We start from the raw sequence: 17,227 nt of genomic DNA, 5'->3' as shown, positions 1-17,227 counted from the left end.
ACCTGCATGTCTTTAAATGTGGCAGGAAACCGGAGCACCCGGGGGAAATCTGCGGAAACATGGGGACAACTTGCTAACTCCACACAGAAAGGCTACAGGTGGGAATCAAACTCATGACCTTCTTGCTGTGAGGCAACAGTGCTAACCACTAAGCCCCTGTGCTGCTGTAGAGTGTATGTGTCACAACTGAACATAGTTCAAGGCTATTATTTGGAATTGTTTCCTCTAAACTATTTTAAATTTTTTTTGTGACCATGTGAATTTTGATCATATTACCAATGCGATATTATGGATCCCCTATTTAAAAGCTAATAAATAAAATTATAGTGGTGCCAAAGAAAATTATTTTTATGATTTTAATCTTAAAAAACCCAAAGGCCAAACCTTTAATTGAGTGTCCTTTGCAGTGGACAATGGGATCTACTGCTAAGTGAATAATTCTTTTGAAATAAAGCTGTGAAACGCTTGTCATTTACACCCCATTTACACTCCGTTTACACCAAGTCCACAACCCAGTTGCGATTGAATATTTGGTCTCTGCTTGCTGTCACTCTCACTGACTCCCACTGGGGTTGCAGGCTGGTCACAATGGGGGCTCCATGGTTGGAACAAGGATCCCTCCTGGGCGCCATCACTCTCCATCACTCCCCGTCAGTCTCCAGCAGGTGTGCGAGTGTATTGAACTGTTTAAAACACTCGCTCAAGTTGTGAAACCAGTTAACAGATACATGGGTCTCATAATCAGTCTTGATAAACTCTCACATGTCTTAACTTGATCCTGTGGGTCGTAATAGACTCTCAATTGACTCTGCATGGGGTTGCATCAATGTTCGCGGATATTAACATATTTTTCACTTCCACAATTCCGTCGCAATGCAAACTTGGTTTAAATGTAAATAACAGATCACAATGGAGACCAGGCAAGACTTGTGAGAGCTGACAAAATGTCATGATCTTGTAGGTCTCCGTCCAGTGTAAACAAGGCATTACAGAGGACAAAAATGCATTGCTGGGACTAAAAAGGATTTAGTACCAAATCACAACCTACAGTAAGTAGTAAAGAAAAACTTCCTCTGGCATTTTCTGATTGTAAGAAATAAACCTTATGCAGGCCCGAGTTAGAGGGGCGACTGTCGGCTCTGGCCATAATAATGTTTGGTTTTTGGCAGTCCCAGTTTCTTCAGGGTCTGTGGAGCAGAAACAGTACAGATCCGCATTTGGCTCATGTACAAGTTTTATGCCAATGCAACTCTAGTTTTACCTGAAGAAACACACACAGTCCCTGATCATCCTAAGAGGTCTCTCACCAAAGTACTAACCAGGACCTTGATGATCAGGTGTACACAAAGCAGAGTGGCTGCCTTCTCTGGCCATAATACCAACAACAAATTAACAAATATGACAAAGCACAACAAAGAATTGTGAAAAACAGGCAAGATAGAGAAGATACAGCTAAGCATCCAATTACTCAAAGTCCAATGGTCATTTTCCCCAATTATCAAAATGTGTGCTTGTGTTTTGGTTAAGGCTAGGGTTAGGTTTAGGGCTAGACTAACACTAATAAATATAAGATTGCTTCCTGTACTTTTTCACTTGGATGATCTGCCATCTTGTCATCACACCCTCCGGGTAGAGTGATATATGGGACATCTATGAGATCACCTGAAAAATATGTAGGAAGATGTACAAATTTTTGTACATTACTTTTTTGTATGTTTTACTACAAATTTTCATGAGAACAGGATGAACATGATGTTGACGTCTTGCTGATGTTGGGCACCATGGAGTACAATTAGTTATACCTAACAGCTAACGTTAGCTTATCTAGCGGGCCTTAGCAATGTTCATTGTAGCTTACAAAATAATTGGTTCTTTTGTGTTTGATAACCCACATTAATTCATACTTTTGCCCACATTTATTTTATATATATTTGTTAATACTGTTACTGTAGGTTTAACTATGCTATTAAGATAAGATAAACTTTATTGATCTCACAGAGGAGAAATTCATGTTATTATACTTTATACACTAATTACCGTTTTTGTTTATCATGTTAGCTTGCTGGGTACGGTTGGCTTATTCACGGCTAATTTAACTCTTCTACTATAACTACCTTATTTTCGCCATTTACAATTCTATTTTACATGGTGTAGATTTTTAATGATTCATCAGTTTATGTGTTCCTCTAAAGACATCAACATATAGTACCTAAGTTCTTAGGTTTCCATTTGATAGCATAATGATTATTCCATCCATCCATCCATTTTCTTCCGCTTTATCCAGAGACGGGTCACGGGGGCAGCAGCTCAAGCAAAGCCGCCCAGACCTCCCGATCCACACACACCTCCCCCAGTTCCTCTGGGGGAACCCCAAGGCGTTCCCAAGCCAGCCGAGAGATGTAGTCCCTCCAGCATGTCCTGGGTCTTCCCCGGGGCCTCCTCCCAGTGGGACGTGTCCGGAACACCTCCCCAGTGAGGCGTCCAGGGGGGCATCCGGAAAAGATGCCCAAGCCACCTCAACTGACTCCTTTCGACCTGGAGGAGCAGCGGCTGGACTCCGAGCTCCTCCCGAGTGACCGAGCTCCTCACCCTATCTCTAAGGGAGCGCCCAGCCACTCTGCGGAGGAAACTCATCTCGGCCGCTTGTACTCGTGATCTCGTTCTTTCGGTCATGAGCCAAATCTCATGACCATAGGTGAGGATCGGAACGTAGATCGATCGGTAAACTGAGAGCTTTGCCCCCCTACTCAGCTCTCTCTTCACCACGACGGTCCGATACAGCGACCACATCACTGCAGATGCTGCACCGATCCGTCTATCGATCTCATGCTCCATCTGTGCCTCACTCGTGAACAAGACCCCGAGATACTTAAACTCCTCCACTTGAGGCAAGGACACTCCACCGACCTGAAGAGGGCAAAGCACCTTTTTCTGGTTGAGAACCATGGCCTCAGATTTGGAGGTGCTGATTTTCATCCCGGACGCTTCACAGTCGGCTGCAAACCGCCCCAGTGCACGCTGAAGGTCCTGATTTGACGAAGCCAACAGAACCACATCGTCTGCAAACAGCAGAGACGAGATTCTGTGGTTCCCAAACCAGACCCCCTCTACACCCTGGCTGCGCCTAGAAATTCTGTCCATAAAAATAATGAACAGAACCGGTGACAAAGGGCAGCCCTGGCGGAGGCCAACGTGCACTGGAAACAGGTTTGACTTACTACCGGCAATGCGAACCAAGCTCCTGCTGTGGTCGTACAGGGACCGGATAGCCCTTAGCAAAGGACCCCGGACCCCGTACTCCCGGAGCACCCCCCACAAGGTGCCCCGAGGGACACGGTCGAATGCCTTCTCCAGATCCACAAACCACATGTGGACTGGTTGGGCAAACTCCCATGAACCCTCGAGCACCCGATGGAGTGTGTAGAGCTGGTCCAGTGTGCCGCGACCAGGATGAAAACCACACTGCTCCTCCTGAATCCGAGGTTCGACCATCGGTCGAATTCTCCTCTCCGGTACTCTGGAATAGACCTTACCGGGGAGGCTGAGGAGTGTGATCCCCCTATAGTTGGAACACACCCTCCGGTCCCCCTTCTTAAACAGAGGGACCACCACCCCGGTCTGCCAATTCAGAGGCACTGTCCCCGATCGCCACGTGATGTTGCAGAGGCGTGTCAGCCAAGACAGCCCCACAACATCCAGAGACTTAAGGTACTCAGGACAGATTTCATCCACCCCAGGAACCTTGCCACCGCATAATGAGTATACTTTTTATTTTCCTATAGTATGCTAACAGAGTTAGATACCAGTACGCTCACACAATCATAGCTTTTGCTTCTACAGCTTAGCCTACTAACTATATTTGATTTTACTACTAGTCTACACACTAATTACAAATACTACAGTCTTCTCCTGTGATGTCTTATCCTTCTTATGTCTTATTATTCTTTATTATGTTATATATACCTTTTTCTTGAGATGGGTAGGGAGATTTCCCATGGGATAAAAAAGGTTTTTAACCTACCATCCCTGGTTCTCAAAACCAGGCACCTAAGTGGCTCTACTCTACTCTTTTCTACTCTCCTATTTTCCTTTTCCTTTTTAGATATTTAGATATACCTTTGTATACTGGCATAGTTCCACCTTAGAATTGTAATATAATATATAAGATATACCTTACTGAATTTTCATGTTATGTCATGATGCGTCATCCTGGGTTTGCAGGCCCCGCGATGCACTGCAGTATCTTTCGAAATGTTCAAAAATGTTCTTCTGTTTTGGCATTTTGTGTGACAATGTATTGATGGTTTTGTGACAGCATCTTGCAGAGTCATGAGTATTCTTGGCAATACTTGAGGAAAAGAAATGACCACAAACCAGTAAGTGCTTTCATGAATGCAACACTAATCCCACCAGTCACCATCTGATGAAGATATGTAATGCACCCGATATTTATGGAAGACTTTGGCACCATTCTCCCATGACGTGCAACCTGTGTGTGCATTGTGATGGCATACTTACACATTGTGATATGTCGTACTGGTGTCATAGCATAATGTTGATGTGTTGTATTGATGTCGTGACAGTTTGTGGTGATTCTTGCTGAGGTTTTTTGTCAGATAAGCGAGGTTATTGCTGTGTTGTGTAACACTACTGTGTTGTGGTAACATTGTCACGTCAGTGCCTCAGAAGTAAATGGACTGCATTTATATAGCGTTTTTCCATCTGAATCAGACGCTCAAAGCACTTTACAATTATGCCTCACATTTACCCCGATGTCAGGGTGCTGCCATACAAGGCGGTCACTACACACCAGGAGCAATAGGGGATTAAAGGCCTTGCCCAAGGGCCCTTAGTGATTTTCCAGTCAGGTGGGGATTTGAACCCATGATCTTCTGGACTCAAGCCCAACACCTTAGCCACTAGACCATCACCTCCCCTAAAAAGAAGTGTCATCAATACATTGGTGGTGGGCCACTGTTCAAGTCAAATCGCCAGTGGCCATTAAACTACAGCTCATTACAGTTCGGCCTATAGATCTTGACAAAAACTACAGCTCATTACAGTTCGGCCTATAGATCTTGACAATTTGTGAAAGTGGAACACCTACTTTATTCATGATTCTTGAGTTTTGATCTTGACAAAGATACACCCATTTGTTTGAGGGTGTTCTTGATCTGGCCAAATGTTGTTAAGTGTTTTTCTCCCATCAGGGAAACAATTATTCATTCATTATATATAGTAAAGTAAGTCCCTTCGGCTGCTCCCTTGTTTGCACTTGGGGTCGCCTCAGCAAATCCAAGGTGGATCTGCATTTTGAATTGGCACAAGTTTTATGCCGGATGCCCTTCCTGACACAACTCCACATTACATGGAGAAATGTGGCAGGGGTGGGATTTGAACCCGGAACCTTCTGAACTGTAACCAAGCGCATTAACCACTTGGCCACCACTTTATTTATGCAAATCCATGCATGCATCGATTTCTGTAAATCCCTATTTAAAATCACAAAAAAAATGGTGATACCGGGTTTTGCACCTGCATCCTTCAAATATAACCTTATAACAGCATATTTTGCCTGTACTTCCTGCAATACTGTAAATGTAGTATATTGGGTATTATTTGAAGGAATGTGATGTGCTACATGCAGACAGACTGTGTACAATGTTAAGCATTTTTTAATCTTGGCTATGCAACAAGCTGATATGTATGTGTCGACCAATGTGAATATCCATGAAAAGTTGAAGAGATTAATGAAAAATCAGTAACGTATATCTTCTATTATACATACCAATTCTAAGGTAGAACTCTACTAGTGTATACTAAAGAATATTTTAAAATATCTAAAAAAGAAATAAGAGTAGGGCCACTTAGGTGCCTGGTTTTGAGAACTAGGGAAGGTAGGTTTAAAAGCTTTTTTATCCCATGGGAACTCTCCCTACCCACCTAAGCGGCTCAAGAATATGGACAGCATGTATATAAGTGATATTTACACAATGAGGGTAGTAAACAACATATACAAGAAATATAGTTACTACATAATATTATAGGAATAAGCTACCAAAATCTAAATATTCATACAGGAGAAGATTGTATTATATGTCTACCTAGTCTGTAGAGTTGTTGTAAAACTAAATTATAGTTAGTAGGCTAAGCTATAAATATGGTTATGTTATTATAGAAACAGAAGCTATGATGTAATATGTTTTAGGTATCTATCTAAAGTTCACCCTGCTAGCTTACTATAGGAAGACAAAATCTATACTCTACATGCTTTCTAATGGAAACCTCAAACTTACCCATATGGAAAAGATATACATAAATTTTATAAACTTTGTATCTGTTCTATCTGGAACTTGTAAGTAATGCATGTGACAGTCAAACCAGATATAACATCCTTAGTAAATTTGTACAATATGTAACTTATATAAATTGGGAACTTAAAAGAACAATATATGACAGTAATTACACATACAGAATCCTTAATAGATATGTGTAATATCAAACTGAGACTTATAAGCACAACACATGTCAAACATAAAGATTTATTACTGGAACTGATGTAACTTCTTGTAAGTTTTTTATATTTCTTTTCCATATGGGTAGATACTATCTGTTGATATCTATTAAAGAACCCGTAAACTGAAAAAAGTCTACACCATGTAAAATAAAAGTGTAAATCACAAAAGTAAGCTAACTACAGCTAGATGAACTACTGTTAATTTAGCCCTTAATAAACCAGCCGTACCTTGCTAGCCAACAAACCTAAACAAAAATGGTAACTGGCGTATAAAGTACAATAGCGTTGCGTCACCCTACAATAATGGTATTAACAACAAATACATATAACAACAAATGTAAACAAAAGTGTGTATTAATGTTAGCTTCCAAAACAGAACAGAACCGACTATACGTATTGTTAGCTATGACAAACGGTGCTGCAGCTGTCTTGATAAGCTAATGTTAGCTGTTAGGTTTAACTAATTGTACCCCACTCCTTCATTTTATCACTAATAAAATAAAAAAAGAGAACAAGAAAAAAGACGTGTATGTATTCACAACCATCCGCCTGTGGATCTGACCATAATAACAGATGGGAGAGTTAGCTTCTCAAACTTAAACATGTTGGTGGGAAGAACTGGTGTAATCTGTTGTGCATGATAAATGTGTTACTTATTGAGATGTTAGAGGCAGCTTTCTGAAGAAGTTAAGAACTGATCCGTAGGGCGGAATCAGTGTCTGACTCCTCTTAGGACCCCTAAGGGGTGCAGATCGAAGCAGATTAGTGTTTTGACAAAGTGATGTGAGTGTCAGATACAGTAGAAAACAGCCCGTACGAGGCAGACCTGTTTGATCTCAGGTTACCCTCCACATCCTCCAAAATCAGCTTGCAGTGTTCAGACTGGAAGTGTCCTGCTGCGAGGCACAACACCTGGGCTTTGAACCCATGACCTCACATCTGAGTGTTCTCACTGAAGCCTCACAGTCAGCTGGAGGATCAGCGGAGACAGACAGGCCCAAAGGTCTTCATTTCCTGTTTCGCCTGCAATCTACCCTTCCCAAATGGGAGGAAAAATGTTACCTGTGTTTCAGGTAAAATAATCTACAGAACAAACGGACGACCCGGATAAGGACAAAACAGCTTATGTTCACTCCAGTCACACAGATCAGTTGTGTGTGTGTTTTTTTTAATGGAAATGGCTTGAAGAAAATTAAGAAACACTATTCACTTAACCACTTTATAATGTTTGGCAGATTACTGGACAGTGCAAATATTTGCAGAATACTTACAGTGCCGTGCAGAGATTTTAGGCAACTTAGACTTATGATTAAAACATTATTTTTCCTTTGGGGAGCGCTGTAACAAGGTGATGTTCAGTTCACTGTCTCACGGGAAAGTCACTATGGTGCCCTTGAGCACGATCCTAAATTCCCAACTTACTCCTGGTGCATTGCACACATCAGTGTGAATGAGAGGCATCATTGTAAAGCACTTCTAGTGTCTGCATCAGATGTAAAAGTGTTATAGAAATACAGTCTATTTCAACTGAAATGTTCAAACATTTCTATTCCAACAAAAATCAAATTGAAGATTTTTTTTCTCAGTTTTTTAAAATAAAAGAATTATTATTATTATTATTATTATTATTATTGATGGCCATCCCTGTATATGACAGCATGCTCATGATGTCACATAATAATAAAGTCATTGAGTTAAATACCTTGGCAATACTTGAGGAAAAGTATTCAGTATTCATTCAGTTAAATCACTTAAGATATATATATATATATTTTTAGAAGTGAAAAGTACTCTTGCATTGTACTTAAACATATGGAACAGCTTTTCATTGTTTTTTTTTTAAATAAATATTTAGGGAAATCAAAAGTGTAGTTCCTTTTGGGTTAAACAATAATCATTTAAGTCATAAATGTGTTTTTGTTGGCATCACTATATATCATGCAATTCAAATAAAGGGGTCACAAGTTTATAATGGCAATTAAATTAAAAATAGTCCATTCTGGAGCAAGTTTTAATGAGTTGAAATACAACAACAAGACATCAGGATGATGTCAGAAACCCAGTCTCCCAGCACGGTGTTAGAGGTTTGAATGGCAGTAGTGTGCTACATACATTTAATTTCTTACATTACTTTCAATTGTAACTGAAGGTAGACCTAGACTAGACTAGACTCAAAGGGGTGATCCATTGCTCTACTGGTTGTTGTCTCTCACTGCGGTATTGTATCACTTCCTGTTCCGGAGCACAGCGGTGTTTTGCTGTATCTGTTAGCTGTTTAATCTGCACAGTTAGATTGATCTAGATAACTAGATAACGATTTGTTTCACAGTGTAATCTTCACGTGCCTTAACTAAAGCACTCCTTCTGCTGAATCACCTCTAAATTATTTACACATTATTCACTTTGCGTGTTTTTAGGAATCCGCTAGCTTAGCGCAGCTACTAGCTCTTAGCCAGTTTAGCATGGCGGCTTCTCCTGTCTCTCCCGCACTTTTCTGCTCTGGGTGTGAAATGTTTAGTTATTCCTCGGCCTCCTTTAGCAGTAATGGTACTTGTAATAAGTGTAGCTTATTCATAGCTTTGGAGGCCAGGCTGGGCGAATTGGAGACTCGACTCCACACCGTGGAAAATTCTACAGCTAGCCAGGCCCCTGCAGTCGGTGCGGACCAAGGTAGCTTAGCCGCCGTTAGTTTCCCTCTGGCAGATCCCGAGCAGCCGGGAAAGCAGGCCGACTGGGTGACTGTGAGGAGGAAGCGTAGTTCTAAACAGAAGCCCCGTGTACACCGCCAACCCGTTCACATTTCTAACCGTTTTTCCCCACTCGGCGACACACCCGCCGAGGAACAAACTCTGGTTATTGGCGACTCTGTTTTGAGAAATGTGAAGTTAGCGACACCAGCAACCATAGTCAATTGTCTTCCGGGGGCCAGAGCAGGCGACATTGAAGGAAATTTGAAACTGCTGGCTAAGGCTAAGCGTAAATTTGGTAAGATTGTAATTCACGTCGGCAGTAATGACACCCGGTTACGCCAATCGGAGGTCACTAAAATTAACATTGAATCGGTGTGTAACTTTGCAAAAACAATGTCGGACTCTGTAGTTTTCTCTGGGCCCCTCCCCAATCGGACCGGGAGTGACATGTTTAGCCGCACGTTATCCTTGAATTGCTGGCTGTCTGAGTGGTGTCCAAAAAATGAGGTGGGCTTCATAGATAATTGGCAAAGCTTCTGGGGAAAACCTAGTCTTGTTAGGAGAGACGGCATCCATCCCACTTTGGATGGAGCAGCTCTCATTTCTAGAAATCTGGCCAATTTTCTTAAATCCTCCAAACTGTGACTATCCAGGGTTGGGACCAGGAAGCAGAGTTGTAGTCTTACACACCTCTCTGCAGCTTCTCTCCCCCTGCCATCCCCTCATTTCCCCATCCCCGTAGAGACGGTGCCTGCTCCCAGACCACCAATAACCAGCAAAAATCTATTTAAGCATAAAAATTCAAAAAGAAAAAATAATATAGCACCTTCAACTGCACCACAGACTAAAACAGTTAAATGTGGTTTATTAAACATTAGGTCTCTCTCTTCTAAGTCCCTGTTGGTAAATGATATAATAATTGATCAACATATTGATTTATTCTGCCTTACAGAAACCTGGTTACAGCAGGATGAATATGTTAGTTTAAATGAGTCAACACCCCCAAGTCACACTAACTGTCAGAATGCTCGTAGCACGGGCCGGGGCGGAGGATTAGCAGCAATCTTCCATTCCAGCTTATTAATTAATCAAAAACCCAGACAGAGCTTTAATTCATTTGAAAGCTTGACTCTTAGTCTTGTCCATCCAAATTGGAAGTCCCAAAAAACAGTTTTATTTGTTATTATCTATCGTCCACCTGGTCGTTACAGTGAGTTTCTCTGTGAATTTTCAGACCTTTTGTCTGACTTAGTGCTTAGCTCAGATAAGATAATTATAGTGGGCGATTTTAACATCCACACAGATGCTGAGAATGACAGCCTCAACACTGCATTTAATCTATTATTAGACTCTATTGGCTTTGCTCAAAAAGTAAATGAGTCCACCCACCACTTTAATCATATCTTAGATCTTGTTCTGACTTATGGTATGGAAATAGAAGACTTAACAGTATTCCCTGAAAACTCCCTTCTGTCTGATCATTTCTTAATAACATTTACATTTACTCTGATGGACTACCCAGCAGTGGGGAATAAGTTTCATTACACTAGAAGTCTTTCAGAAAGCACTGTAACTAGGTTTAAGGATATGATTCCTTCTTTATGTTCTCTAATGCCATATACCAACACAGTGCAGAGTAGCTACCTAAACTCTGTAAGGGAGATAGAGTATCTCGTCAATAGTTTTACATCCTCATTGAAGACAACTTTGGATGCTGTAGCTCCTCTGAAAAAGAGAGCTTTAAATCAGAAGTGCCTGACTCCGTGGTATAACTCACAAACTCGCAGCTTAAAGCAGATAACCCGTAAGTTGGAGAGGAAATGGCGTCTCACTAATTTAGAAGATCTTCACTTAGCCTGGAAAAAGAGTCTGTTGCTCTATAAAAAAGCCCTCCGTAAAGCTAGGACATCTTTCTACTCATCACTAATTGAAGAAAATAAGAATAACCTCAGGTTTCTTTTCAGCACTGTAGCTAGGCTGACAAAGAGTCAGAGCTCTATTGAGCTGAGTATTCCATTAACTTTAACTAGTAATGACTTCATGACTTTCTTTGCTAACAAAATTTTGACTATTAGAGAAAAAATTACTCATAACCATCCCAAAGATGTATCGTTATCTTTGGCTGCTTTCAGTGATGCCGGTATTTGGTTAGACTCTTTCTCTCCGGTTGTTCTGTCTGAGTTATTTTCATTGGTTGCTTCGTCCAAACCATCGGCATGTTTATTGGACCCCATTCCTGCCAGGCTGCTCAAGGAAGTCCTACCATTATTTAATGCTTCAATCTTAAATATGATCAATCTATCTTTGTTAGTTGGTTATGTACCACAGGCCTTTAAGGTGGCAGTAATTAAACCATTACTTAAAAAGCCATCAATTGACCCAGCTATCTTAGCTAATTATAGGCCAATTTCCAACCTTCCTTTTCTCTCAAAGATTCTTGAGAGGGTAGTTGTAAAACAGTTAACTGATCACCTGCAGAGGAATGGTCTATTTGAAGAGTTTCAGTCAGGTTTTAGAATTCATCATAGTACAGAAACAGCATTAGTGAAGGTTACAAATGATCTTCTTATGGCTTCGGACAGTGGACTTATCTCTGTGCTTGTTCTGTTGGACCTCAGTGCTGCTTTTGATACTGTTGACCATAAAATTTTATTACAGAGATTAGAGCATGTCATAGGTATTAAAGGCACTGCGCTGCGGTGGTTTGAATCATATTTGTCTAATAGATTACAGTTTGTTCATGTAAATGGGGAATCTTCTTCACAGACTAAAGTTAATTATGGAGTTCCACAAGGTTCTGTGCTAGGACCAATTTTATTCACTTTATACATGCTTCCCTTAGGCAGTATTATTAGACGGTATTGCTTAAATTTTCATTGTTACGCAGATGATACCCAGCTTTATCTATCCATGAAGCCAGAGGATACACACCAATTAGCTAAACTGCAGGATTGTCTTACAGACATAAAGACATGGATGACCTCTAATTTCCTGCTTTTAAACTCAGATAAAACTGAAGTTATTGTACTTGGCCCCACAAATCTTAGAAGCATGGTGTCTAACCAGATCGTTACTCTGGATGGCATTTCCCTGATCTCTAGTAATACTGTGAGAAATCTTGGAGTCATTTTTGATCAGGATATGTCATTCAAAGCGCATATTAAACAATTATGTAGGACTGCCTTTTTGCATTTACGCAATATCTCTAAAATCAGAAAGGTCTTGTCTCAGAGTGATGCTGAAAAACTAATTCATGCATTTATTTCCTCTAGGCTGGACTATTGTAATTCATTATTATCAGGTTATCCTAAAAGTTCCCTAAAAAGCCTTCAGTTGGTTCAGAATGCTGCAGCTAGAGTACTGACGGGGACTAGCAGGAGAGAGCATATCTCACCCGTGTTGGCCTCTCTTCATTGGCTTCCTGTTAATTCTAGAATAGAATTTAAAATTCTTCTTCTTACTTATAAGGTTTTGAATAATCAGGTCCCATCTTATCTTAGGGACCTCGTAGTACCATATTACCCCATTAGAGCGCTTCGCTCTCAGACTGCGGGCTTACTTGTAGTTCCTAGGGTTTGTAAGAGTAGAATGGGAGGCAGAGCCTTCAGCTTTCAGACTCCTCTCCTGTGGAACCAGCTCCCAATTCAGATCAGGGAGACAGATACCCTCTCTACTTTTAAGATTAGGCTTAAAACTTTCCTTTTCGCTAAGGCTTATAGTTAGGGCTGGATCGGGTGACCCTGGACCATCCCTTGGTTATGCTGCTTTAGACGTAGATTGTGGGGGGGTTCCCATGATGCACTGTTTCTTTCTCTTTTTGCTCCGTATGCATCACTCTGCATTTAATCATTAGTGATCGATCTCTGCCCCCCTTCACGGCATGTCTTTTTCCTGTTTTTTTTCCCTCAGCCCCAACCAGTCTCAGCAGAAGACTGCCCCTCCCTGAGCCTGGTTCTGCTGGAGGTTTCTTCCTGTTAAAAGGCAGTTTTTCCTTCCCACTGTTGCCAAGTGCTTGCTCATAGGGGGTCGTTTTGACCGTTGGGGTTTTTCATAATTATTGTATGGCCTTGCCTTACAATATGGAGCGCCTTGGGGCAACTGTTTGTTGTGATTTGGCGCTATATAAGAAAAAAAGTTGAGTTGAGTTGATCACTAATTGAAGAAAATAAGAACAACCCCAGGTTTCTTTTCAGCACTGTAGCCAGGCTGACAAAGAGTCAGAGCTCTATTGAGCTGAGTATTCCATTAACTTTAACTAGTAATGACTTCATGACTTTCTTTGCTAATAAAATTTTAACTATTAGAGAAAAAATTACTCATAACCATCCCAAAGACGTATCGTTATCTTTCGCTGCTTTCAGTGATGCCGGTATTTGGTTAAACTCTTTCTCTCCGATTGTTCTGTCTGAGTTATTTTCATTAGTTACTTCATCCAAACCATCAACATGTCTATTAGACCCCATTCCTACCAGGCTGCTCAAGGAAGCCCTACCATTATTTAATGCTTCGATCTTAAATATGATCAATCTATCTTTGTTAGTTGGCTATGTACCACAGGCTTTTAAGGTGGCAGTAATTAAACCATTACTTAAAAAGCCATCACTTGACCCAGCTATCTTAGCTAATTATAGGCCAATCTCCAACCTTCCTTTTCTCTCAAAAATTCTTGAAAGGGTAGTTGTAAAACAGCTAACTGATCATCTGCAGAGGAATGGTCTATTTGAAGAGTTTCAGTCAGGTTTCAGAATTCATCATAGTACAGAAACAGCATTAGTGAAGGTTACAAATGATCTTCTTATGGCCTCGGACAGTGGACTCATCTCTGTGCTTGTTCTGTTAGACCTCAGTGCTGCTTTTGATACTGTTGACCATAAAATTTTATTACAGAGATTAGAGCATGCCATAGGTATTAAAGGCACTGCGCTGCGGTGGTTTGAATTATATTTGTCTAATAGATTACAATTTGTTCATGTAAATGGGGAATCTTCTTCACAGACTAAAGTGAATTATGGAGTTCCACAAGGTTCTGTGCTAGGACCAATTTTATTCACTTTATACATGCTTCCCTTAGGCAGTATTATTAGACGGTATTGCTTAAATTTTCATTGTTACGCAGATGATACCCAGCTTTATCTATCCATGAAGCCAGAGGACACACACCAATTAGCTAAACTGCAGGATTGTCTTACAGACATAAAGACATGGATGACCTCTAATTTCCTGCTTTTAAACTCAGATAAAACTGAAGTTATTGTACTTGGCCCCACAAATCTTAGAAACATGGTGTCTAACCAGATCCTTACTCTGGATGGCATTACCCTGACCTCTAGTAATACTGTGAGAAATCTTGGAGTCATTTTTGATCAGGATATGTCATTCAAAGCGCATATTAAACAAATATGTAGGACTGCTTTTTTGCATTTACGCAATATCTCTAAAAGGTCTTGTCTCAGAGTGATGCTGAAAAACTAATTCATGCATTTATTTCCTCTAGGCTGGACTATTGTAATTCATTATTATCAGGTTGTCCTAAAAGTTCCCTAAAAAGCCTTCAGTTAATTCAAAATGCTGCAGCTAGAGTACTGACGGGGACTAGAAGGAGAGAGCATATCTCACCCATATTGGCCTCTCTTCATTGGCTTCCTGTTAATTCTAGAATAGAATTTAAAATTCTTCTTCTTACTTATAAGGATTTGAATAATCAGGTCCCATCTTATCTTAGGGACCTCGTAGTACCATATCACCCCAATAGAGCGCTTCGCTCTCAGACTGCAGGCTTACTTGTAGTTCCTAGGGTTTGTAAGAGTGGAATGGGAGGCAGAGCCTTCAGCTTTCAGGCTCCTCTCCTGTGGAACCAGCTCCCAATTCAGATCAGGGAGACAGACACCCTCTCTACTTTTAAGATTAGGCTTAAAACTTTCGTTTTTGCTAAAGCTTATAGTTAGGGCTGGATCAGGTGACCCTGAACCATCCCTTAGTTATGCTGCTATAGACGTAGACTGCTGGGGGGTTCCCATGATGCACTGTTTCTTTCTCTTTTTGCTCTGTATGCACCACTCTGCATTTAATCATTAGTGATCGATCTCTGCTCCCCTCCACAGCATGTCTTTTTCCTGGTTCTCTCCCTCAGCCCCAACCAGTCCCAGCAGAAGACTGCCCCTCCCTGAGCCTGGTTCTGCTGGAGGTTTCTTCCTGTTAAAAGGGAGTTTTTCCTTCCCACTGTAGCCAAGTGCTTGCTCACAGGGGGTCGTTTTGACCGTTGGGGTTTTACATAATTATTGTATGGCCTTGCCTTACAATATAAAGCGCCTTGGGGCAACTATTTGTTGTGATTTGGTGCTATATAAAAAAAAAATTGATTGATTGATTGATTAGGCCATTCTAACAGTTACAACATTTTTGCAAAGCTTTACAAAGGTGAAGAAATAGAAAACAGGAAATCAAAACAACATGATATAATAGCAAAAGAGTATGTATCTGATGAGAAGTCCAAGCAGGCGGTTATGCCACAGGCAGGGGTCATCCAGCATTCCCCATGCCATAAGTGGGCCTGTTCCCGCAGCAATGTCCATTCCATACGCAGACTGCAGTGTGTGGAACCAGCTTCAGGTGTGGCATCTCATGGTCAGTCTGGCACCATGGTTTCAGTAGCTGTCCCACTATCCGTACCTCGGACAGAGAGAAAAAGAGCAGAATCTGTCAGCTGGAAAAACTACACCTAAAGTATATTTCATCACCAGTAAATCAATAGGAAAGCAGAGAAAATGCTAAAGTGATCTCCAGCCGCTAGCCCTAAGCTTCACTAACAGGCCCAGGATTTAGATAAAGTTGAGGCCGAGGCCTGTTCCATTACTAATACAATGGATTTAAAAGGACAGGAAGCATAGTTCCATACTATGCCAGTATGCTTGCAATATGAAAAGGAGAATAAATGCATCTTAAGTCTGGATTTGAATGTCGCTACAGAATCAGACTGTTTTATCGCCATAGGGAGATCCTTCCACAAAACACGTGCATGATGAGAGAAAGCTGTGTGGCCTGCAGATTTTTACTCACCCTAGGGACACAACGTAGTCCTACACCCTGAGAATGCAGAGCCCGGGCCGGTACGTAGGGTTTAATTAGGTCAGCTAAGTAGGGAGTTGCTAGTCTGTGAATAATTTTATAGGTTAACCTTAAAATCTGATCTCACAGGGACAGGAAGCCAGTGAAGAGACACCAAAATGTGTGTAATGTGGTCAAACTTTCTGGTTCCTGTCAAGAGTCTGGCTGCAGCATTTTGAACCAATTGGAGACCCCTAATGCTGGACTGTGGTAAACCAGAAAATAGAATGTTACAGTAGTCCAATCTAGAAGAGACAAACGCATGAATCAGGGTCTCAGCATCAGCCATAGACAAGATGGGATGAATGGTCACTATATTTCACAGGTGGAAGAAAGCAGTCCTCGTGATTTCTCTAATGTGGAGGTCAAAGGAAAATGGGACGAAAAAATGACCCGAAGGTTTCTCACTCCTCAATATCTAAAAGGACTCTGGACACAGGGCCAGAGCCCGGGTTTTGGCCTTCTGGTTAGAGTGTCTGCCTCCCATGACAGAGATCATAAGTTTGTGTTAACAACTCAGAAGCAGAGAGTACAAGCTGCTACACTAGCAATAAGATTAGCTGTAATTTAATGATATACCACAGAAATAAAGCACTTTGCAATAACTAGATCTCAACAAGGGCTAAATTCTATCAATTTTGTGAGAAACCTAAATGTACCTAAAGCCTTTGCTTTGTATGAAGACATTTTCAAACCATATGACAAACCATATGTCTCAAACCCTGCTGGGAATGTCAAAATTGATTTATACCAAACACGGATAATTCACTCAGTACACAGCTGGTGTGCTTCCACATAAAAATCCATCTTTTTTATGAGTCAAGAATGTTTCAAACGTACATTTCTATGAATGATTTTCATGAAGGAAGCTGTCCATGGTGCTGCTCAATGACTGTTACATATTCAAATGGAATCA

At 41.0% G+C, this 17,227-nt stretch overlaps 1 long non-coding RNA gene across 1 annotated transcript; it reads left to right on the top strand.

Moving 5' to 3' along the window:
- Positions 1-944: 944 nt before the first annotated feature.
- On the top strand, positions 945-16,361 carry LOC117523472. Its single transcript, XR_004564510.1, has 3 exons — positions 945-957; positions 3,427-3,429; positions 16,174-16,361. It is a non-coding gene; the product is annotated as an uncharacterized LOC117523472 (long non-coding RNA).
- The last annotated feature ends 866 nt before the right edge of the window (positions 16,362-17,227 follow it).

The sequence above is a fragment of the Thalassophryne amazonica genome, chromosome 13 (assembly GCF_902500255.1).
Source record: "Thalassophryne amazonica chromosome 13, fThaAma1.1, whole genome shotgun sequence".
Taxonomy (NCBI): domain Eukaryota; kingdom Metazoa; phylum Chordata; class Actinopteri; order Batrachoidiformes; family Batrachoididae; genus Thalassophryne; species Thalassophryne amazonica.
This window is presented reverse-complemented; position numbering and strand designations above follow the sequence as displayed.